Here is a 24646-nt window from a genome sequence, read left to right as displayed (position 1 = left end):
CCATTTTCCAGCCCGGCAGTATGGGGCTGGCCGGAACGCTGCACAGCCAGCCTGCAGATGCGGGCCAACCTTCAAAGGGGTCTTAATAACTGCTTGCAGTTTACAGGGAGACAAAGCCAAGGTGCGTTTGGGAACTATTTGAAGCGCTCTGTTTGCAGATACGGATCTGTCTTGCGGCTTTCGAACCATGCCCAGCGGTGCAGCGTCCAAGCGCACTCCCCGTAAAACCACCACTGGCATTAGCAAAACCTCCCATGACTTAAGGGAATCTGTGGCTTTCTCTGCCCCCCTTTTTCAGATTAAAACACTGCTGAGGGCAGGGGTTTTGCGAAGATTATTTTATTAGTTTACTTTTCCTGGGGGTGTTTTTCTTTCTCATTTGTTCCTGGATTGGGGGATATAAAATGTTGTTGTTGTTAGTTTCTATGTGTTTGGCTGGCTGGGGTTATTCTGCAGAGGTTCAAAGGGAATTTTAATTTTGTAAATCTGATACTGGCTTTACAATGTCTGCAGCTCTTCTTATTTTTTTTCAATTTACAATTATACGATATATGTAAAAAGCAGGTTGCAACAAGACTTTTTTTTTTTTAATCTTGTGTTTATTTACACTTAGCACCGTGGACACCTCGAAGAGCAAAGAGCACCAAATCTGCCATTCTTTCATTTCATCTTAGCCTACTCATGCAGCTAAATTCTGCCCCAGAGCCCTTGCTAGAGGGACACGTTGCAGGAGCAATGTGGTTCTCCCAGCTGGAATGCAAGGATCAGAGGGGGGGCGGAATATGGCAGACAGCAAGTTCCAATCAGGATCCTGGTTTCTGTGTGCAGAGGGCAGCCTACAGGAGGTGGACACGCATCACACAGCAGTGTTTGCTCTGTGGAGGGCAGTCACCACTGGGGCCTTAAAACAGAGCTGCTTGCTAGGCTGACACCTCTCATGCTGGAAACTGAGAGTTCCAAACTTTTCTTCCTCTCTCCGTCGCCAAGGCAGACACGCATTGGCATCTAACTTATGTGTACCTTCATCCCTTCTAACCCAGTGAGGTACCTCCCTTTCTCCACCTCTCCTGACCAGGGTATGTTCCTTCTCTCCCAAAAAAATGCAGCACTATGTACCCAGTTCCCTTCTTCGTATGTCCCAGCCCAGAACACTTCTGGCCCTTCCCACATGGCCTCAGCACCATCTCTCATCTCCAAAAGCTCCAGGTGTCTTCCTCATGAGGAAACTTGAGGAGGACGAACAACACCACCAAACTGTTTCAATTAATTCTCTTCTTTTCTATTCCCAGGGATGCAGGAGAGATTACACAGGGTAATAATCTTTGGTTCAATGACCTTCCTCCATCTTCTGGGTGCTTTCCTGTTTTTTGACACAGTTCAGATCAATTAACCTCTTGGGAGTACGTCTCAGGTTTGTTAAAGTGTGCTACCTTCTCTCCAAGGACTGAGGGCTCTTCATTGCATTCAGACTCACAAGCCAAATCACTTTTTCAAAAATGAGGAAGATACACAGGAGACTCAGGTCAGGTCATCAGTCCAACCTTTAGTTAGCAAAGCTACATCACTGCAAGATGAGTCATCAGATAGACAGATGGTCCCCTGGGAGAAGTCAGCTACTCAGTGCTGTTCACTGTCTTCCCCAAAATGATTTGTTATCTTTCAGCCTTTGTAAATTACTAGACAATAACTTCATCTCAATTAATCTCTCTAAAAATGTTTCCTGTATCCACTGAAAAGGAGTATAGTTTCTCAAAGTGTTCTAGACTCTCAGAAAACTCAAAAATCATTTTGCTTATAGATGGATGTACCAATTATTTGAAGTATTTCCTACAAATCATTTTGAGGAATGCACACATTTTTATGCTCTTTTTTTTTTTTTCTTAATGAAAATTGGTCATGAGTGAAAACATCCTGGGTCAAAGCATAACATTCCACACAGCTCTAGGGCCTGCCTACAGGGACAAATGCGAAAACATCTCTGTGTAACCTTCCCAAATATAGAGGGTGTATTGGAACAGAAACAATAATGGGCCTCACATGTCCTGATAAAGGTATGCAAAGATATTTTTTATTATTATTCTTTATATCCATTTTTTCTTCTGTTACATATTTTTAATCATTTGATATCAAACAAAAAAAAATCATTTTCTCACAAGAGGAAAACTATCCCTAAGAAAATAGTACTTTGTTTGTATTGTAAATGTATAAATTTTGCTTTCAGGAGTACGATGGAAAATATTTTGATATTGCCTTTTTTTTCCTCTGATTTGTTTCCAAATTCAACAAGAAGTCATAAAATTTTAATGATATCTTTTTACAGCAAATAGAAAAAGCTATCTGAAACTTTTTCACCTGTTTCATCATCCCTGATATCCATGTACATACACAAACTGCCAGAATACAGGCTACACATATAGTGAAAGGGTGCACCACAGAAACTGTCATTTTGCTGTTCTTGCACCAAAACAAAACCCTTAGCACCATTTCAACCTTTACACAATTGAAATACCACTGAAAGAATCCGTAGTGAATTCTTATGACTTCTCTACCACCAGACTCAGAAAGTACTTATGGAAAAATACTACAAACATTGATCTTTTTTTTCCATACATACATATATATATATATAATTTTTAATTAAATTTAATTATATTATTTAATTTGAATTTATATTATATTTATATTTATTATTTATTATATTTATATTATATTTATATTAATATTTAAATTTATATTAATTTAATTTAAATTTAATTATTATATGTATATATACACATATATATATATTTATATATGTGTGTATATATATACACATATATATATTTATACACATGTATATATATTTATTTTTTTTAATACCTCCCAGAAGCTATTGAATGTAATTATTGCTCAGGACCTCAAATTTTCCATACTTTCGTATCAGTGGGTCTCCTCAGAGTCCCCATCTTTGATTCTGAAATGGAACCTAGAACACAGGACATTTTATGAACTCTGCAGTCTTCCTGAAGAGATGAGAAGACTGAAAAGGGGCAGATAAATGAAGTGGCTTACCTACAACATTTACTATTGCCAAATTATTTGAATCAGATTCACAACAAAGTGTGTGCCCTGCAAATAATACTACCTCCATACATAAACACTCTTCTAAACCAATACGTCTCTCCTTTTCATCTGTGTGCTTCACATTTTGCCTTTGATATTCATTTGACTAGTGTTTATTACTAAAATGTGTTGAGTTTTTCACTGTCTTGCTAAAGCATGCTTCCTTTGAGGACAGACACACTCAATCCTTTTTGGTACAAAACATGCACATGCAAATCCCTCTCCCCTTTACGGCTCATCTCATGACTGACTTTAAAATATTGCCTTCTTGTAGCTTTCAGCAAGGTGGTAAATCAGAGGAATACACAGTAATTGTAAATTGCAAATTGAATTGTAAATTACATGACAAAATACTTCAGTGATAATTGTCAGGAGTCTACTTTTCGAAGGCAAACAGTAATTTGGCTAAGTGGAAATACATACACAACCACACAGCCATATTGTGCCAGTATAGTGAGCTAAATAACCTCTTGCTCTGGCTGAGGTTTAATACTGTCCTCACACTCTCTCCCCAGCACTGGGATGCAGATAACCCAGCATTCAGTAGGCCTCAAAAATGGATAAGCCAGGTTCATAACAAGAAGTGAAAATGCAGACTGCTAGTCAGGTCTTTAACCAATGGAGAGGCTTTTCTTTCAAGATCTGCCACACACTTTCCATTACACTGAATGAGTGCTGAACCATGATATTAATGCCAAGCCTGTGCAACAGCTTCAACCTAGTAGAGCCAAGAAACATCAAGGCAGAGCACATTCCCTAATATAGTGCGGCTGCTCATTGCACTGGGCTGTAAGCCGGCCATGTCTGGTGACAGCACTGTGCAAGCACATGCCATCTTGCTTCCCTCCCAGCACAAAGAAACAACTGTAGATTTCCTCTTGGTGGCCTTTAGACAAACTGCCTGAAAGTCATGCCTCTTTCCTCACAGCAGGATCGTTCTCACTGCTCTGCCACTGGAACTGCCCAGAGCAACCTTCATGCAGAAACAGCTGCTAGGCAGATGGCAAAGTGACTACAACCTATGTGAGTGCTCGTGTTTGGTACTCACGCTGGACTTCCCTCTCAGCAGGTTGACATATTCTTCAGTAAAACATGAGAGCAGAATACAGCTTTATTGGTGGATGGGACCAAGGGGATTTGGCCTTAGGTTCCTTTATAACAGGAGAGATTTTCTGCTATATTTCCCTTCTTGTCTACACCACGTACAGTCCCCTCCCTTCCACAGCCCAACATGCCCCTCATGCTAGTGGCTGGAGCGAGGAACCAAAACAGATCAATCCTCCATTGCTTTTAGAAGGAAACAAAGAGAAGGGCTAGATTAGTAAAAAGGATGACTCCTAGAGTCTTCCTAAAAAAAACCATGACCAGTTTCTATCCTCTCTTTTTTGTGTCCTGAGCAGCTGGAAACAGGAATGAGGCAGGATTTCCAGAAGAACAGAAATAATACAGAATTGGGCAGGTAATGAGGTGTCGCAGCCCACTGCCTAGCATTCAGTGTGTACCAGCAACTGTGGATACTTCTGCTCAGTTCTACCTGTGATTTACTTTACATCCTTGGACACTGAGCCTTAGTATTTGTGCCTGTTAGTCCTTCTATCAACTCTGCTGTCTGCAAATTCTCTTTGTGCACTTTCAGAATGCTGAAGTGACAGAACACTGGAACAAGCTGCCCAGAGAAGTTGTGGAGCCTCGTTCTCTAGCAATACTCAAGATCCAGTCAGACACCTTCCTGTGCAACCTGTTGTAGGGAAGCAGCTGTAGCAAGGGGTTGGACTCAATGACCTCTAGAGGTCCCTTCCAACATCTAAGATTCTGTAATCCCTTAAAGCACAACCAGGCCCTTCTTTTGGTCACAGAAGTGTAACTGTAACATCAGTACTGAAAAAATCCACACCCTACAGATAAAGGAAAATTTTCTGGGCTTTTCCTACAGATGGTTAAGAAAGGGACGAATTCCAGCCCAACTACACAGTTTTTCTGCATGCATGCAGCTGAAATTCTGTCTTCCAACCTGTTCTCACTGCAGGATCAGATGGTAACACAAGACCCAGTTACACTGTCATCACTCTCTTTCTTTTTGGTATTCCTACAAAAAGGATCAAGTGTCTCATAAAGTCTCTACATAAACTTGAGACTGCAAACAACTTTGTGAGTTGCACCCCATTAAGTCAAATATCCTATTTTCCCATCCGTCTCCACTTCAAATGTCCCAAATCCATGGCTTGGAGGTGTGGCTCTTTCAAATGTCAGTAAAAAACCTGCCAGTGACAAGTATGAAGAGTACGTTGCTTCAGCTGGATACATGCCATGACATCCACTGTCTCCATGACAATCAGTGCCATCTTTTTCCTGCTTTTCCTGTCAAATACGAAAATAGAATTTCATTCCCCTTTTGTAGCTGAGAGCAAGTCAAAGAGCAACACTCATTGTCCCAGTGCAAATTATTTAATTCGGCATCCATGAAATGCAGATAAGACAAATATTCTAGTGCCATATCTGAGAGAGTTAAAGTTCCTTAATCTATGTCCCGTCAAAACAACTAAATCTGTTTTCTATGAATATCTGTCAGAAAGCATTTGGAAATGATTTTCCCCACTCCCCTTTTAATTTTGTATTAGGAGCATCCAGCACCGCTCAGATCTTTCAGCACCAAGCACAACCTCACTGAAGTCAGAAGGTAGAATTCAATTAATTGAATACAATTTTATCCCAATCTATTCTGTGTTTTGTTTCATCTGACCTTGCTTTTTATTCCTGAAGAACACTAGATGGAAGTCCACTGGTAGCCCACAAGACCACATCACAATCCAGGCCCTTGACCTCTTTGCTGGTGGCAGGCCCTATGTCAATTCCTGCTGCTGCAGAGTGAACTATATGAAAATGCTGTCATGGAGCTTTTTATAGGACATTATCCCTACCACAGAGTTCACTATTTGGAATTGCAAATAAAGGACTCCTTTCTTTATACACATCTGGTCAGGTAATCATTAAGACAATCTTTGAAGACTTAGATGCATTTTTAGGTCCATATCTCATATCCACACAGCACTGCAAAAGGAACACTACAGAGCTGTGTGGTCTTGGATGTGCCAGCAAACATCTATCTTGCTGCTGCTAACACTGCAGCACACTAATACACTTGCAGTGGCAGAATCAGTCAGTTGCAATGCAAAGTGTCCATTTGTCTTTACTCTCTTAGGCAGATTGAGTATGGATATGCCATTTCCACTCCTTGTCTTTTTCCTACTACACTTTGACATAAGGACCAGGCAGAGCTTTGCCCTGACTCCTGGATTTGCATATACAGGTTCCACTCCAATCCTCAGTGACATGTCTATCATTTCCCATTAGCAGACAAAGGAAGAAACAACATTTAGCTGGAAACTGCTGGTACAACCACTGGTTCTCACGTTAGAAGAATTGACCCTTGACTCTCCCCATCAAATATCCTCCAAAATATTTCAAATATGTTGTCCCCAAAGGTCTGAAGACACTGAAATATTATTCATATACAGATTAGAGTTGAAATCCCAGTCCTGTCCCTGGCAGATTTCCCAGAGACCTCAGTCAGAACGGGATTCCATCCTAGCAGGCCAAGTTTATCAGTTATGCATGTTAGAAAAGATCAGTGAGCTTTCCATGCATGCTGGAAGCTAGTGTGCTCTCAGATTGTGCCAACATAGCTATGCTGTCCTCTTGTACGCTTGTGCGTATGCATGCAAAGACAGATTTTCTTTTATTCCTGCAATGCTTATTTGTGAGAAAAGAATATTTTTATTCACATTGTCATCACTGAGGAAATCACCTTTGCTACAGATACAAAGGGCAGCTTAAAAGTGCACTGACCTTTCCTACTGTTTAATGATAATTAAGATAGCCTAGGAATGATAATGAGACCCAATCCAGAAGGACAAAACACTAAAATGGGAGACATTTTACGTCTACAAAACAGCTTGTAAAAGTGCTTAGAACCAAGAAAAACTCAGACTTACACTCACTGCTTCTCTGCATTTAAACACTGGGAGATGGATTTGGGGGGCATCGTTCACTCACTACCCTTATCTTTCAGCTACTTTTATCAGCAAAGACATTCAGCTTCATCATTTTAATGTTATCACAAAAATGCCTACATCATATATTGTCCTCTCCTGCATCCTCTTCCACAAATCTGTGGCCTGACTGATGAAACTTGTGGCAATGCCCTGGCTGTCAGCCTGCTCCATCTCCCACTGAAATCTCTGAGAGCAAAAAAAAAAAGGGCCAAAGCCATACCTTCCAGCCAAAACCTTTTTGTCTTTTAATAACAGGAAGCAACTGACAAACATCACCAAGAAATGGATTAGGCCCAGCGCAGGTGGCCAAGGCTATACAGAAGATGGAAAATGCAGTGGCAATACATACAGGGCCTAGACTAATATCTGATCAGGCATCCACCAGGGAGGATGCTGCTCTGTCCAAGTGACGGAGCATTTCTACTGCACCAGACCTGGCACGGAAGCCAGCAGTAGCAGTGCAGCTCTCCATGCATGTTTCTGCTAGGAAGATAGGTTATACCTTCCCAAGCAAGGAGCTGATCTTGGCCAGCAACTGGTAACAAAGGGAATGACCAACCTCTGCCTCCCTGACATCTCCCACTCTGCTCCTGTCTCTCTCATTTTGTGTTTTTCTCATGTCCCACCCTCATGCCACCTCTGCTGATCTTCATCTCCACATGCAGTATTTCAACAGAACACTGTGTGAACTTATTTGTGCCCAAGTATGTTTTATGAGCACTTCAGCAGTCTGTTCATACTCTTTCTCTGCATCTCTCAGGTCCTGAATTAGAAAGCTAAAGTAATGCCGTTAAAAATAATAAAATATCCAGCTAGGTCTAAGGTAAAGCTCCAACAGAAACATTCACTCAGCCAGACTGCAAACTCCGCATGTTTTCTGGAACGCTTTAAAATACAAAATCATGATATATTAAGCTACACAGTCAGTCATAAAAATGTAATAGAAAATAATATGAAGACAAATACAGCCAGCTTACTGTGGCTTCGTTTTTGCTTTTTTCAAGTACTTTTCCTGTTAAAACATGCAGCCCTAGGATCCAGCTCTGCCTAGTGCTGCGCATCGTAAACTCTAATGAGGGTTGAGGACTCTGTTTCTTGGTTTACTAAACCAGCAATAAGCAGCAATACCAAGGTTTAGTTGTCATTCTCTGCAATTTTAAATGAAAAAGAAAAGAGAAATACACCTTAAGTTCTTTGTTTTGCTGATCTTGTTACCCCTTCAGTGATACTAAGCATTTTGAACCCAAACAGTTCCTTGGAAAAAATGAAAGATAAATACTGAATGTCCTCTGCTTGTTGCTCTTTTATTTTAATGAATTAATCTTCTCTCCTGATTTCTATACGTTTACTTTGCAAAGACATAGCACCTGCCCCCAAATGATAGATACATTGCACTCAAGAGTGCAGCTAGTCAGTGGCAGAACATCATGGAAATTTGTGGAATTCCACTAGGAATTAATCCAGCTGCAGAGCTTTCTAGTGGGCTTTTCCAGCTCACACTTTCAAAGTCATGTTAAAAAATGAAACACAGATTGTTCCAGCCAAGTGACTACAGTAATTTATCTCTAATAAACAGCAATTCTGTGTCATTTCAGTTAACAGCTGAGGCATGATGTCAGCACCAGCTTCAAAGAGGTAAAGCAGGGCAGCAAAAAATGCAAAGTCTTTTGACAGGACAAGTCAAACAAGGTACTGCAAAATAGAAGCACACTGAACCATTTCCTACATACAGAATTTATATTATATTGGCCTATCTTTATGAGTTTAGCTGAAAGCCAGGGAACAATGACATAACACCACCACCAAGCCAGGAGAGCCAACAGCAGTGAGACTTCGGTACAACAGAAAACTGATGGGCAAGACGACACCCACATGCTGTGCATAAAACAGCATAAAATCCAACACAACATAATTGCAATATTTCCAGTTCTCCTTGTAAGACTTGTACAGAGTAGCTGCTAAATAATCTTGACAATAATCTGACTGCTATCTAGACATTCACGCATAGATGCTTGTTGCCAGCAAGTATAGTGGCAGCAGTACACTGACATCTCAATAATGTTTTATGCAACTGTGTGTTGCTTCTCAGGGAAATAGCATCGACAAAACTTTCACTAGAACCTGGCTCTGAGTCAATTAAACAAGACAGGTGAGGCCTGACAGTACCCTATACACTTAATGCTGGGAGCAGACAGACATATACAGTTGAGGGAGGGGAGATTTAGGTCGGACATCAGGGGGAAATTCTTTACTCAGAGAGTGGTGAGGTGCTGGAACAGGCTGCCCAGAGAGGTTGTGGATGCTCTGTCCCTGGAGGTGTTCAAGGCCAGGTTGGATGGGGCCCTGGGCAGCCTGGTTTAGAATTAAACGTGGAGGTTGGTGGCCCTGCACGTGGTAGGGGGGTTGGAGATTCATGATCCTTGAAGTCCCTTCCAACCCTGGCCATTCTGTGATTCCGTGATATACGCTTATTTTGTAGGAAGGTGATGAAGGAAAGTTATGCCTGAGTCCTATATCAAGCCAACAAATTTTACAGTTGTTTCATTTTTTTTTTAGAAGCAGTGCTTCAGACAATATCTGTGTGGTCCAGAAAGGAAAACGTTTGATTTTCCTTTAAAAAAAAAAAAAAAGAAAAAAATCTCTGTATGATCTGCTACTTTTCCTTAAGACCTCTGCCATAGGAATTGAAAACCCTATGGGGCTCCTCCAGCCTCTCTCATTGCAGTGTTAGGCCCATCCAGCAAGGAATGAGAGACAGAGAACACATGGTCAGTCACAGTCACAGTTCTGAGCGCTGAAGGCACACACAGCACCTTTTTCACCAAGAGACAAAGCCGTGTCTTAGCTTTGTGCCATGTGCATAGAAAGTGTTAACCAAAACCAAACAAGGGTTAAAGTGAAGGGAAGACAACTTCCAATCAGCCATAAATGTTCTATAAGTAGGAAAGCAGCCTGTGTTTACTAAGCACATTATCTTTCACAGCTCAGTAACTTCATCTTTAGTTACAGGCTTGCTAGGAAAAAGATTGGTTGACCTACACCTTCAAATTTTACACCACCTTCAAAATGATGCAAGTAGACACACAACTGTGCTTGGCATGAAGAACAACAGGCACATGTGTATGAAGGCCTCCCTTCAGTGAATGCGTCACTACTCATGAGACTTGATGGCGTGGCAGAGGTGGAAGACAACTAGAGACAATCTCAGTAAGGACACCCTATTCAAGACATGGAAGAAGAACTAGGAAGTCAATGGAACAACAGGCAAGGACAAGAGAAAAAAATAATAATAATAAAAAAAAAACAAAACAACCAACCAACCAAAAAGAATATTCCTGGAAAAGGAATATAGAAAAGGATCAACCTAAACTTCATATCATCACGTTTGAAAACAGAGGATTTTTACAATTCATACTCCTTGTAAAAATCCTAAAAATAACTTGCACCCTCAAAGTGAACAGAGAAATTAAACTATATCTAAAATGTATAAATTTATGAGTTCATTAATAACATGAGTAAATTAGCCAGATTTTTCAGTGCCTACCTGGGCTGAATCAAACCTTCACAACTTGTAAATACTGAGATGTGTCACTTTGGATGTTACTAAAGGATTCACTAAACATAAAAGAGAGGTTGGTCTGCAGTTAAATCATTTCTCCCTTGCTTTTCCTATGCTGAAAGCAGTTGAAAACCCAAGACATGCTTCTTGATATATACCAGCTTTTTAGGAGTACTTAGAGAGTACAAATACTAGCTATGTAGCTGTACTTCACATTTGCAACCACATACCTTCACACAAAACAAGGTTAAAAACAAATGCATGAACATTTATAGGCCCATAAAATACATGCACAATATACCTTAAGGCTGTTAAATGTTATCACTTGCAAGATACTGAAAATGAATATCCACACAAAGATGGCACCAGTTCTCCTTGGCCAAGGCTCCTTTGCACAACCTCATAATGTATTTCTTTCAAACCAAATGGTGTGACAAAGGACATTAGGAAAACTGCCCAAAGAAAAGTGTTGTATAGGGAATGCACGTGACCACAACGTCCAGAGGATGTTCGCTTACTTCAGAGAGGTGACATACAGGAGACAGATCTGAACTTTTGCTATCTATACTCCTGCTTTATGTCTTCATTACAGCATTTACATTTTAAAAAGGGAGACAAATATCTCTGAAGATGGCTAAGCAGTTTCTTGATTTCTATTAAGTACCAAAAAGTAGTCCTGCCAATTGATTAATATTTAAGTTTCTACAACTTAATATGAACTTGGTTCCAAGAACTACATAGGTCTCCTTAAAGTATGTGTAGCAAGAAGTCAATGGTGTGCCAGCTGGCAGATTAAAGAAGCCATTAAAGTAGACTCCTACTGAATTTAAAGGATTGTTTTTCATCTTTTCCCTCTCTGTTCCACTACATCCAGATGTATTATTTAGGGAATATTTTCCAGCCCCAGTAAGAAAAGTAAAAGAAATGCCCTTGGCACTTGGAGAGTTTTTCCTCCAATGTGGTCTCCTGCTGCATTTGGAATTTATTCCATTACTGTATGGCTTGCAGTGGTCCCAAAATACCTCTAACTATATGAAAAGATGGGAAAAGTGTGTTTAGGGTAGGTATGGTTCATCATTCAAAAGCAGGGACAGCCTGAGGTGATTGGTCTGAATGTATGATTTTATTTGCACCATCATTATCCAGGTATGTCTCCCTACAATCCAAACCCTGCACTATTACCATGTGTTACAGCTGGGAAAAGCAGAGCACACCCAGGTTAAGGACAAAGCCAACATGAGCCTCCAACAGGATGGCAGAGAAGATCCAGTTTCTCTGCAGACCTCGCAGGGCCTCAGTGCTGAGAATAAATCTGCAGTAAAACCCTGTGAATTCGCAGAACTGAGGCCTTCCGCATATCATTTTTCCTTCAGAGGTTCAAATGCTTATTTGAACTTTGTTGGAACTATCTGAACTTCATGACCTAGCAGTATTCATGGGAAGAATGATTCTACAATAAACTGTGGCATTAAACCTGCCCTAGTATAATCTGCACAGTTTAAGTTACATAATATTTCAGATAAAAACACCTCCTACAAGAACATTTCAGAGAAAACCTTCGAAAGATCAGAGTTGTATCTGTTTGCTATGGGCATTTCAGAATGATTTGGACTACTGGCAGCTGTAAGAAGAGCACTGGGTTTTGAAATGCCTGGAAAATACCTTTTATTAAACTGTAATTTAAAAAACAAAACAAAACAAAACAACCAAAAACAAAACAAAACAAAAAACCACCACCACATACATTTCTTCAGAATTTCCATTCCTGGGTAGTGAAATGAGTTCAGCCATGTAAACTTGCTACTGAACTAGAAAACAAAAGGTCTTTAAACCAAGTACAGGCACACAGCCAGAGAATGCAATGGTCAGGTTTGGAGTTGCTGGTGACTCCAAACATCTCTCCCTGCACAAGTGAGGAGCTTCTGACTCCTGCTCAGACCCTGCTGGTCCCACAGGGCGAGCATTCCCCTCAACATCCAGCAATGATCCTGGTCTATATACTGACTTCTGAATTTGGCTCAAACAGTTTGATTTACTGAAAATGTTTCAGGAGTCAGAAATATTCCTTGCTTCTTTGGGGGCAGCTTAATCCTAAATTGTATGAAATGTAAAAATTGCATTTTGTACATATGCTTTGTTTCTAATGCCCAATATCCTTAAGGGGACTCCCTTGCTTGGCTAGCAGTCGGGATTCATTAGACCTTTCATAATGATTCTTTCTGGTGTGCAGAGATATGATGAATCTCAGATGTTTAAATAGCATATAACAGTGCTCCATTGACCTTGTTGAATATAGTTAGAGGGAAAGAAAGGTAATTTTCCTCAAAGAAATGTTAAAAATGTGTCTCCACTACAGCACAGATGCGGAGGATAAAGAAACTCCAGAGGGATTAAAATATTTTAGATTAATTTGGAAGAAGGCCACATTGTGTAAAGCCTGGTTAGTTTTGGCCTTTCCAATTCCACGCCATATAAACAAACCCATTTAAACCGCATTTGTTAGAAGGAATGTTAAAAAAAATAATCCCCCAAAGTAGCTGTAACTCAAATGACCTCCAGTTCTGTATTCGCTTCTCACTGCATAAAGAACAAGCGTATGAAAAATATATTATAACCAGAGCTTTTGCAGTTGTTGTATGATTCATATTTCTTGAAAATGAAGTCATTGAATAGAGGCTGGTTTCCTCAAGCAAATTATTAAAGCAGAAACAAGGTTATCTATGGTAGGTTCTGGAGCCTGCTTCCATACTCTGTCCAAGTTCACTGGTTATAAGCAGTTTCTTCCACCAGTGTGAGCTCTGTTTTAATAGGGAGTCTGATTGTTTTGAGATATGCATCATATCCTTCCTTTTTTTTTTTTTTTTTTTTTGGGGGGGGGGGGGGGAGAGATTTTCAGTTTTTTTCTTCAGTTGGGAGATTTTCTTAGTTTGTTTTTGTTTTATTATTATTTAATTTTGTTTTTAAATTAGAAGGATAGGAAGATTTTGCTTTGGTTTTGATGGAGGAAGGAAAGGGAAAGGAAAAGGGGGAGGGGGGAAATGACATTGATTATGATCATGGGTATATAAGGATTAATCTAATGTTTAATGCACCAATGTGTGTGGAAGAATCAAGTTCTTAGCATTTACTCATTTTCAAGGATTAAATTTACCTTTTCAAGGAACAAATTTACCTTTTTTTTGCCTGCAGAGTCTTACAAAGAGACAAAGAGACAAAAAAAAAAGAATGTGGTACTAAACGACCATGAAAAATAAACAGTTTCTGACCCATCTGAGTTAATTTAGATAAGACACAAATGAGGGTAGTGGTGCTCTACCCAGAGGAATTACAGCATGGAACACGCTGTGAGTCATTTTGCATGATTAGCTTCTGCAAAACAGTGGGCACTTAGTGGGACTTTCCTTATCATAAACCACGCATGAAGAATACTCTTGTATCTGCCGTTTGAAATGAAAAGTGGTCTCTTGTAGTCCCAGTCATCCTTGAGTTCTTGAAATTTCTCTCCCCTCAGAGGACATGAGGCAGATGGCACTGCCAAGGACAATACATGATCTTCTCTTTCACAGATACTGAAAGGAGCCAACATCATTCACTACTGACTGTGACCATCTTGTAGTGAAATATGGAAACTTTACTGAAGTTCAGAACAGTAAAACTCAACAGTTCAGAGTATAAAATGAGGGAAAAAGTCTAGTTCATTACAAATAATTTATTTACACAGTAAATAGTAAGATGAAGGTTAGCATCTTACTGCAGCTAGTATACGATGCTCTGGATACGACATTGTAAAAGGTGCTATGATGGTTCTGACATCACAGGTATAAAATTCAACAGTGATAAAAGCATCTTCAGCTATCAGACATTAGATAGCACATCGTTTGCTTGCTACAATGCAACTGGTTTTAATTTTCCATGCAATATTTTTTTCCTATGAATTGTTGCAGCACATTAGCGATAAACATGTCCTTCAGCATCTTCTGCCCATTTTTATTTCGATTGTTTCCATAACCAGCACTTTGCTCCCACACACAGCTTATCAAAAAATCAACTCATATTCTAGAACTTCTTGTGGCTGGGTTTTGTTATTTGAATGTCATGGATGGACCTTTGTTGACTCTACACGTTCATGAAAACAGGATGTTCTCTAGTAGCACTGACTATCTTGGTAACACAGATTTTAAATAAATACTTCATATAATTTCAGAAACATATGCTATATAGTAAAAGTACATGTTTGCAACAGAGATGGCTAAGACCTGTTTATTAGCACTTGGAATTTTCAATGTTGTGCTTCACTTTATCACCAGTAATACATCAAAAATACAACAGCCATTACATACTAAGCTTTCCTTTGGAAATGCATTCAAGTGTATTCCAATAAGTTTATGAGTAAAACTATTTTGCAACATTCTTTACTTTTTCATTCACATCTGCTACAATTCTATATCCACATATCGTATTTTCACTGCTACTTTGGTAGCATTTGCATTTGTCCTCTGTTCTATCTCATGCTGGATTTACATAGAGGCTTCTCTGCTCATGCAGAACTTGTGTGACAATTTTTGCCACAGACAAAATACAATCAAATCATTCTAACATGCACCTGAAAGTATGTATGCTCTATGGAAAATTTTCCCATTTTCACCTCAGCAGTGGTATCTTTTCTTTGAGGAGAATAATTTAAAATTTGGAAGGAGCAATTTCCTTCACATTGCTCATAGGCCTAAAGTTACAGTTTAACACCGGCATCAGTAACCATCAGTCCAAAAAAGTCTGTAAGATGCTCTGCCAATTTTTGTTTCTCCTAGTAATTTGAGTGTAAATGTGTTCCCTCTTAGTATTCCTAGTTAGACACCAGCATACTGATATCATGCCTCCCTTGTTGATATTACCCATATTTGTTCAAACGGAGCATGTCTGCTATCTGTAATACTACATTTTGAACTCCTACCAATGATTTACTGGCTCTTAGTCAAGTGGCAGAAGTAAGATTAATTCAGCCGCTTAATAAATCACAGAATTTCAGTTTAGTTACTACACTGCAGCCAATTTTATGTTGCCTGAAGTATTCAGAGGATATGTTAAGGTCATACAGAGATACACAGCAGGGACGCAGATGTACGGTGATGTGAAATCATACAAGTGCCTTTGCTCAGAGCTGTTTTGGTTTATGAATGGGCTTTATGAGTGCTGGTAACAAGGAAAGCCCAGGCTGCTTTCACACGGAGCTCCCCAGCACCACATTCCCATCCTCTGGGCTCCCAGCACCCACCCTGCATTGGCTCTGGACGTGCAAGGAAGGCTACATGCAGCCACTAAGCACCAGAAATAAGTTAAGACCCGAGATGTGTTTGCACAGAGCTGGCTCTGGTGTCTGTGCTATCAAATAACCAGCTGTTGGTTGTTAGCTTGTTAAAGAATTCTGTAAAGAATTCTGTATTAGGCTTAGTTTGAAATTTAAAAAAAAAAAAAAAAAAAAAAAAAAAAAAAAAAAAAAAAAAAAAAACCTGAAAATTCTGGTAAGTTAAAAATAAATGTGGGAATCAAAGAATAGAAAATAATTAATGAAACTAAATATGACTTTGAGATTTGTGATTTCTTTCTTTCAGACTTTTCTTGGGGTTTCCTGTTCAGTGTTTTCTTTGTGCTTGGAAAGAAAACAGCACTTAGATTATCTTCCATTTTAACGCAAGGAAAAAACTTGACAGAGATTTGTCTCTCGGTGATAAAGCTAGCAAAAATAGAACACTTATGATAACCCAGCCTTTGAAAAACATCAGCAAAGAGCCCCTCGAGCTCCACGAACATGTTGCAGACTGTACATGTCACATAACTAAGGACTACAATGTTTTGCCTGAGGCTCCCACGTTTAACAAAGAGAAACACTGCTTTCAACAAAAGATGCTGTTCTAGTTATGTGCCCTTTTACCCCGACAGAGAAACAGCTGGTATCATAAAGTCACAGCTAATTTGTATCATGTCTGTGCTAACAGTCAGATCCAGTTTGTATCAAACTTTCAAAGTTAGACTTAATACCAGTTGATGGATGACAGCTTTTCTCGCCTTCCCCTTTCTCAAAACATATCCAAACAGTGCCCCTCATAAAAACCCCCAATTCTCAAAATATAGATGGAATCTTTTATGTTTCACAAAATGTGCATATGCAAAAAAAAGCTTAACATTAAATTGGTACATCAAAATTCCTGAAGAAGAGTGAGAAAATTACACCAGTGGTTCTGCAGGTCTGTGACAAATAAATAGAGCTTAAGACAGACATGTGGGTACCAAGTGGAGTGGAAAAAAGTGGGGAAAAACATCTCTCTAAAAAAAACCAACAACTTTGCCTCAGGTAATCTCTTGCGTTTGGGGTATCTGTTGTCCTAAATATATTTCAGTCTGCCCACAGAGACTTTAAGGGCTTTCTCAAGGTCAGCACTCAATAATTCAGGAAACGCCAATTTTAGTTCTTTTTTTCCTTTTTCTTCTTCTTCTTTTTTTTTCTTTTAAAGGGAGCTGTTTCTCATTTATGGTATTAAATGTCATCCACTCTCATTTTAAGATGCCCAAAGATGAATGCCTGAGCTGTGCAAAGGGACTCACGTGAAAGGGAGATTCAGGCTCTTAACAGCTCCAAACCTGCAGTGCTCTTGTGAGAAAGAGCTGCAAAGATCAGACTATTCTTGGAAAATAGACATAGAGGAGCTTCCAGACACAAGGAGTTCAAGCTCAGTTCAGATAAACATCTAACAGTGCTGGGGCACTCCCGAGGCTACCCTACACAGCACCTGAGACTACAACATTTTCTTTAGATGAGATACTCTCTTGAGGCTTCAGATTCTTTCTGCTTCCCAATGATCTAGAATTACTGGACCAAGCCTCTTTCTTCCCATGATGCAAAAACACCATCAAAACGTATACAAGAAAAATCTCACAACATCCTCAAAAGAGAAGAATACTGCTTTGGAAGTTTTGTTTCCCAATGCTGTTCAGTAGTACCATTACCTGGGTTCCAAACAATTGGCTCCAGGTACCTGAGATAAAGTTTACATAGGGGACCCATCTAAGTACTTGTAGCAAACAACATCCCTGGGAATTTCATAGCAGCAGTATCTGTAATGCACTTCTAAAGTGGCAGGAGATCTTATTGTGAGTGAACTGAGAAAGGGCAGTTGTTGAAGAGTGAGGAATCCCAGCTCCCATCTTTCCCTCAGTGCATGCATTTCCTGCCTTAGAAGGTTAATATTGCACAGAAGACAGTAAGATACAGCTTCTGCTGTGCCTAAGCTGTGCTTGGCACAGGTTTGTGATGGACTCCTTGCCAGCTAACAGAGCCAGCGCACAGCATGCTCTTGCCACATCCTCTCCAGCGAGCTATATCTGCTTCCTACCTGCTGGGAAGTTGCAGATAATCAACTCCACTCCCTTCACTCCAAGCACAGCAGTGAATCTGCCCCTACATACGATCCCTGAGCTTGTTCAGTTTGTTTTTTTCCTCTGTACTTAAACCCCTGTCTTGCAAGGCACAATTTATTAGAAGCAGATTTCTTTTTCGCTACTCAGTGTCAGTTTTACAATTCTTAGGTGGTGTAATTCCTGGAAAATAAAAAACGTTCTTTGCTGAAAAGTTTTGATAAGTCACAGCAGGTTTACTTGTTTTGAGTCACCCTGAAATGCAGCATGACTTTCTACGTCAAAAATGATGCTCTGGTTTTGTTTCAGCTGCCTCTTAGCTACAAATTTCTTCCAAGAGGTAAGACTTGTAGAAAATGACACCCACAAATTTGGCTCAGCAGCCACTGAATGGCAGCCATCAGATTTTCATGGGTCTGTGAACTGCATCAGAAAGGACACTGTTATTCCCTAGGCTTGATTCCCTGGTTTTAAACCAAGCAAAACTCCAAACCATTGGCATTAAAGCCTTTTCAGAAATGCAACGTTGCACAAAAACTACCAGGTTCTCACCATACCAAAAAAACGCCCCAGCTATGTGTAGAGATAGCCTGAAGTTCTCGCACCTAGTTTTGGTGCTTCATATCCATTTCCAATCAGCAGGGAGAGTGGATAAAAGAAAGGAGACCAGCCACTCATCTTTGTGTAACTCACCACAGCAAAGCCTCAGAAAAAAATTAATCTTTTGAGATTATACAGAAATGCTTTCAGTCCTGAATAATCAAGAGAAAGGCTGGATAAAACCTTTCTTACACAATCTTTCCTAATGGCAAATGTCTTAACAAAATGTACATTTCCAAGGAAGATGAAAAAGATAAAAACCAGTCATCACTAGCCAGTGTGTTTGAACCTTAACCTTATATGGTATCACTTCTTTTTGAAAGTAATTTGAAGAAGCATGTCTGTTTGTCTTCCGAAGTCAGATTTGCCTTTATGTGATAATTAAGAGAGTTACAGATCCACCACATGTATACTGAACTATACTGATGTATTTCATACCTACATATGGAGATATGCCCTGTTTCTAGTACTTTAGTGAGGTAATACTTGTTTTTGCCTTTCCTAATTATTGTAATGGTCCACACCATCTTCTTCTATGATTTTTCTAAAGACAACTACTTGCATTTTTTGTGGTATTTTCCATGCCCCCTAGAGTTCATCCTTCCATGTGGACAGATTTGCAATTTGGAAGAGAAGGTTAAGTGTGGAAGTTTCTATCAGGTTTTGCATTTTATTCTTGACAGAATTCTCCAAGCATTTTTACAAGTTCAGAACAAGTGCATCGACAGAAGAGGCTCCTCTTGCATCCTCCACTTGGAGCAGATGAATTGCTCACTGAAGGACAGTATATTTTCAGATGCAACTTAGGCACCAAAGTAAGACACCAGGTCAGAAATACAATGAAGAGTAAGTCTCAGTTTTGAACAACTGAAGTGCTTATTTCAATACCACAGTCTTCATGCTCAGGTGTATCTACAGACACAGCTCCAGCTGCTGAACTGGCAGAAAAACTCTGGAGGGTGGAAACTATGGCTTCCCTGTCCTTGGATCAAAATTTTAGGAATTTAGATAACTTATGAATGCACCACCCAAGAAAGCACATAGAATATAATCACAGAATCCCTAGAGTCAGAAGGGATTTTTAAAGGTCATCTAGTCCAACTCCCCTGAAATGAACAGGGACATGCACAACAAAATCAGGTTGTTCAGAGCTTGATTCAGCCTCACCTTGAAAGCATCCACCACATCACAAGGCAATCTGTTCCAGTGCCTCGCTGCTCTCATTGCAAAAGACTTTTCCCTTATGTCCAATCTAAATCTACCCGCTTTAAGCTTGAAGCCATTTTCCCTTGTTCTATCACCACAGACCTTCCTAAAGAATCTATCCCTTGGGACATGGCAACATACATTCAGTAATCTCACTGGAAGAAGTGCTTCATGGGAAATTACAGAACATTTAGTCCAGTCCTGAATCAGAGTTTCTCAACCTCAAATGTCAAAACTTCTGACAAACTGTAAAGCCCACCTTATGTCTGGCTTCAGCCTTGAATACCCCCCAAGTCTCAAAAGTAATGTAGAATTCCAAAACAGCAATCAGAGCAGAGAACAGCCTGCAACAATTATCAGTCCATTCAACACTTGCACAAACTTTCTCAGAAGCATATGCAAACTTAAATTTGCTTCCCCAAGGAGAACAACAAAAACAACTAAAAGGGGCCCAGACCCAGCATTCTTGATTGAGGGAGGCTGCTGGAGATGAAAGGAAACACAACACGTCTTCAGTCTTCAGCCATGCTTCTCTCCTCACCACTCTTGCAAAAAAAAAAACAGAGCAGAGGTAGAATGGAATAGGCAAATAGAGAGTATGGGACCCAGCAGAGAGAATTAAAAGCTTTCTGTACCCTGAATTAACAAAGATGGTGGTGCCTAAGGGAGTTGCCTTGACCTGGTGCAATATCTGTGATCCCACCTGGTTGCTGTCACAGACACTGCTTAAACTTGGAGCCAGTCATCTGAATGTCTTCAATCTAGAATTTCCATATATTCAAGGGGATGAAGTTTATGCACATCATAAACACATAAAGAAGAAAAAAAATAGAGCTAAGATACACATATTGGGAATAGTCAGAAAACATGGTTACCTGGAATCTCAAGACCCCTCAAAGCCCACACTTGCTCCAAAAAGACAAGTGAATTTGATTTGAATACAATGTAAGAATCTCACAGCAAGCAGAAAACCTGCTGAAATCCAATGAAGAAATAAAAATAGCTACTAGAAGAACAGCCAAATGCCTACAAAGTGAGTATTATAAAATTCAAAGATTCAGACTCGAAGATAAAATTCAAAATAAAATCCTATAGCATCTACTCTGAAAACAGATTGTGGTAACAGCGGCCCCAGATGAATAAATGTTCAAGACCTGATTGCAGATCTGCCTACTAGCTTTGGATTAGCCCCTGAAAAAGCAGGTAAGCACACAAGGAAGAAAATAGAGAGACAAAAGTTTTAAAATAATTATAAAAAAGAAGCGCTGAAACACTATTGAATTTCCTCTGGCAAGGAAGTCTGAGGTAAATACTTTAATCATACTCACAGGAAAGCAATCAGTGGAAATATTCTGAACCTTTCAGTAATGAACCAGATGCTGACGAAATCAAAGTGCCGAGGAACTGGAGGTGGTCACTGTAGAGAAATGAAAGTAAAGAATGTCATTTAGCATATCGCAAATATGAAAAATATATACCTTCGGTAAGGTCTTTCTCAGTAAAAACCCAAAAACTTTTTTTTTTTAATATAGAATAAAATAGAATAAAATGGAAAAAATTCTGCACAACAGATGAAACATAGTATCAGCTCTATAAGCTACAAATTAACAAAGCAGACTGATCTCCCAAAAGCACTCAATGTCACAAAAACCCCTTAAAGAAGTGAAGCTGATATAGGCTAAGCAAAACTATGTTTTGTGATAAATAAGATACAAAGCAAAGCATCACACTAGTAGTGAGGTGCCTCAACAGAGAAAGGTTTCCAGTGGACCTCCCTAGGCATTGGATCGGCTGCCCGGAGAAGTGGTGGAGTTAGGAGGTGCAATTTAAGCTCACAGTGTGGGACCATATTAATTTCTGCCTAATTACAGGAAACCCACAGACTCTGAGGGACTCTTGATATAAATAGCTATTCATTAATTTTTGAAAACGATTTTACAGTCTGATCTCTTAAGTTTTATAGGCACTTGTCTGTGATTTGTATCACTGAAAATGTTGAGGTTGATCAAAAGCAAGATTTTGATTAATTTCATTAAAACTTTCCATATTAGAATCAAGAGATCAGAATCCCCTTTTGATGCTTACTGTTACAAAGCATGTGTCTCACAGCAGAACACAGCACAGTAAGAGTACATGTCTGACCCTCAAGGTCTGAGAAGAACAACCAGGAGCTCCAAATCACCATCAGCTCACTAGTTAATAACAATTACAAGCAAGAGAATGTGTGTGTTATATCAGTTTACAGGGTTCTAACTTATGTATAGCATAAAACCCTTCCAAGTCACTGAATTCACCTGTACTTTCTCACCAACTAGCAAAGTTGACTTTTACTCATTTCTGTTTTTTTAATATGCATCACCTAATGCACAGCAAGATATCAGACGTGGTCTGAATGTTGCGAAGGTATATGTTACATGGGGTCCTGGTTACAACAGGCTGTTTCGGCTGCAGACTTTGCTTTCTTCCAAACTCTTTAAAAATAAACAAAAATAAAAACTCTTTAAAAATAAACAAATACTCTTTAAAAATAAACAAAATAAAAAAAAATATGGAGACAGCTCATGTACAATCACAAAGACCTCTACTGCTATTTTTCTTTAACTTGCTCCATCCTAAAGCATCATTTGTCTGAATTAAACTCAGCAGAATTTTTATTATCAATAAAATAGCTGAAATATATTTGTTCACTATTTGTTTTCTCAAAGAACATCTGTTACACCACTGTTCTACTGTGAGCTTACTATGAAGGCCTAAGAACATTTAAACAAACAGGACATTTCCATAGATTTTAAGCATGAACGAAATTCAGGTTGAACTCAAAAACCAGACTTCGTTAATCTAAGCTCTCCAATCCAAGAGATATCACTAGGATTTGGACAAAATGGGGGGCTGTAATTTTCTGTGGTAAAAATGGCAGATTTTTTCTTCATACTAATTTTTCAGTCCTCCAAATTCCCCCAACAATAAACACTGTTATACCCTCATGTTCATTCCTCCCTACTTTACTGATGAGGTCCATTTCACTGGGTAGCCTTGAATAGAAATGAAGTTACAAATCTCAGTAGCCAAAACTATATTCTTCAGGTGCTCCATTTTCTCCAATATCTCAATGGCTAGGGTTACAATAGGGTTTGAATCAAATCTCTTCCAGGATGGATTTTAACCTACATCTTCCTAAAGAACACTTCAGCACTTGGATATACATTCCAGACCTTTCCTGTCAACACGAGTGTTAAGAGTATAGGAGAAGCTGTAACACGGTAAAGGCCCAATCAGCTCTGATAGTGGCCCATATAAAATCTTTACGGCATAGCATAAGAACAGGGAAAAGACAGAATGATGATTCCCACAAATATTCCTCCAGCTTACAACTGGCAACCTCCAGAATGTTTGTGTCAAAGGTGGAATTTGTGTATTTACAGTTCTCCATGGCAGCGTTTTTCCATTTTTATTTCCAGTAGCTGCAAACATTCAGCAAAATCCCATAGCAGAGTGTCCCACAACATAATTACATGCTGTGTGAAGATATAGTTCACTTTGGACATGTAATTAAACCTCCAGAGTGACACTTAGGCTCAGCTATGCCATGCCAGCTGAAGGTTCACTCACCTAATGCACAGCTATCTGTGGTACCCAAATAGGAAGCGTTCCTCATTGCACCACATATAATGGAGCAACCCCAAATTACCCAATAGCAACATAGTTAATAAGCTGTTACAGAAATAGCACATCTGGGTTTCAGTCCCAATTACATATTTAATCATTTAGGAAAGTGAAATAACATCAGTAGGAGAGACTTGAAGCACCATAAAAATAACTATTCATTATAGTTACAGAGAGTGGACTCCAAAATTTTTTTGGACAAAGGAAGTAACCCAGTCTAATGGGCCATGCGTTAGCAATCAATTAGATAAAAGGATTCCTTTGGTCTTTAAAAATAGTATTGCATCAGTTTAGCTTGCAAGACACCTCTGGAGATCACTTAGTCCAACTCCTTTTTCTGAGCAGCTTGCCTGAGTTCATGTTCAATTGGGTTTTGAATCTCAAAAGATGGAGACTCCACAGCCTCTATGGGCAAATTCTTCCAGTCTTTATCATTTAAAGTTATATATATGAATTATGTCGAACTGCTATCTTCTGGTTTTCAATTTGTGTCCTATTCACCACAGTGTGTAACTGGGCACCACAGAGAATAATCTAGTTCCATCTTTTTTGCCATCATCCCCCCTCATTCCCTCAAAAAGACAGAAAGCAGCTGTTAAATGTGAATCTCATTCCAGTTACAGCCATAATCTTTGTCTGTAGATTACAGCACCGGCTCTTGTGCAAACCATGTTTAAATAAATAGTATAGATGAGGTATTTCTTTGCTTATCCATTCCTTCCAGATCTCCTTTTCCCCTTTTGGTTTTTGTTTCAGGATTGACAGATACTTTATTTACTTATGAAGACAATCACAGAGAGAACTATATGCTAGTGCACAAAGGTGGATTTTCATTAGAGTATTTAGCAAATAAGTATTGTCAACAGAAGAGGGGCAAAATAAATCTGATACACATCCATTACTATGCAAACAGATGCCCCAGGAATTTGTTTTCCAGGAAGAGCTAGAATGGGGAGGTGTGTTATCTCCTGTAAACGGCTCACCTAACCACTTCTGAAAACTTATCACTACATAACATCAGCAAAGTAAATAAAAACGCCTAGTAAGTCTCTTG

At 39.4% G+C, this 24646-nt stretch overlaps 1 protein-coding gene across 1 annotated transcript in view; it reads right to left on the bottom strand.

Moving 5' to 3' along the window:
• Positions 1-24646, bottom strand: part of CALD1 (caldesmon 1) — a 186986-nt gene that overhangs the window by 95559 nt on the left and 66781 nt on the right. The window contains 1 exon segment of the mRNA XM_042837607.1: positions 21258-21346. The gene's annotated coding sequence lies outside the window, so the exon portion shown is untranslated.

Source organism: Centrocercus urophasianus, unplaced genomic scaffold (genome assembly GCF_019232065.1).
Source record: "Centrocercus urophasianus isolate 14NV4802_14NV808 unplaced genomic scaffold, USGS_Curo_1.0 seq_73, whole genome shotgun sequence".
Lineage (NCBI taxonomy): Eukaryota > Metazoa > Chordata > Aves > Galliformes > Phasianidae > Centrocercus > Centrocercus urophasianus.
This window is presented reverse-complemented; position numbering and strand designations above follow the sequence as displayed.